This window comes from Capsicum annuum, unplaced genomic scaffold (genome assembly GCF_002878395.1).
Source record: "Capsicum annuum cultivar UCD-10X-F1 unplaced genomic scaffold, UCD10Xv1.1 ctg62663, whole genome shotgun sequence".
NCBI lineage: Eukaryota > Viridiplantae > Streptophyta > Magnoliopsida > Solanales > Solanaceae > Capsicum > Capsicum annuum.
In genome coordinates, this window is record NW_025871694.1 from 1 (window position 1) to 924 (window position 924).

Consider the following 924-nt stretch of genomic DNA (forward strand, 5'->3'; position numbering starts at 1 on the left):
AAATATGTGCAAATTTCCGTTGAATCTTATTCACATTTGATTGGACTGGAGGATCAAGTTAAGTCTCTTGAGGAACAAGTGAGTGGCTTAGAGGATGAAGTCAAGGATTTGAATGAAAAGTTGGCTGTTGCACAGTCAGAAATGAGTAATAAGGAAAACCTGGTAAAACAATACGCTGAAGTTGCTGAAGAAGCCGTCTCAGGTGATGTTCCTTATTGACTTGTGTTTTTCTTGCAACAAGTGTTTTGCAACTTGGTACTGAATTCTTTTATTCACATCTCTCTGTACAGGTTGGGAGAAGGCTGAGTCAGAAGCCGCGAAACTGAAAAATCACCTGGAATCCGTTACTCTTTTGAAGCTTATTGCTGAAGACAGGGCATCACATCTGGATGGTGTACTGAAATTACATCTGGATGGTGCACTGAAGGAGTGCATGCGGCAGATACGAAATTTGAAAGAAGAACATGAACAGAAGTTGCATGATGTGATTCAGAATAAAACCAAGCAGTTTGACAAAATGAAGCTTGAGTTTGAAGAAAAATTAGCTAACCTGAACCAACAGTTACTCAGGTCTGCAGTGGAAAATTCTGCACTCTCAAGGTCTTTGCAGGAGCGTTCTAGCATGGTGATACAGCTTAGTAAAGAAAAAGCCCAAGCTGAAGCAGAAATTGAGATGTTGAAGAGCAGTATCGAGTCATGTGAAAGGGAAATAAATTCTCAGAAATATGAACTCCAAATTAACTCAAAGGAACTAGAAATTCGTATTGAGGAGAAAAATATGAGCGTACGGTCTGCAGAAGTTGCAAACAAGCAACACCTAGAGGGAGTGAAGAAAGTTGCAAAATTGGAAGCAGAGTGTCGGAGATTACGTGGTCTAGTGCGGAAGAAGTTGCCTGGGCCTACAGCCTTGGACCAGATGAAGCT

At 41.0% G+C, this 924-nt stretch overlaps 1 pseudogene; it reads left to right on the forward strand.

Annotated features, from left to right (window-relative positions):
* The first annotated feature begins 3 nt into the window (after positions 1 to 3).
* LOC124893631 overlaps positions 4 to 924 on the forward strand; it is a 1,837-nt pseudogene continuing 916 nt past the window's right edge.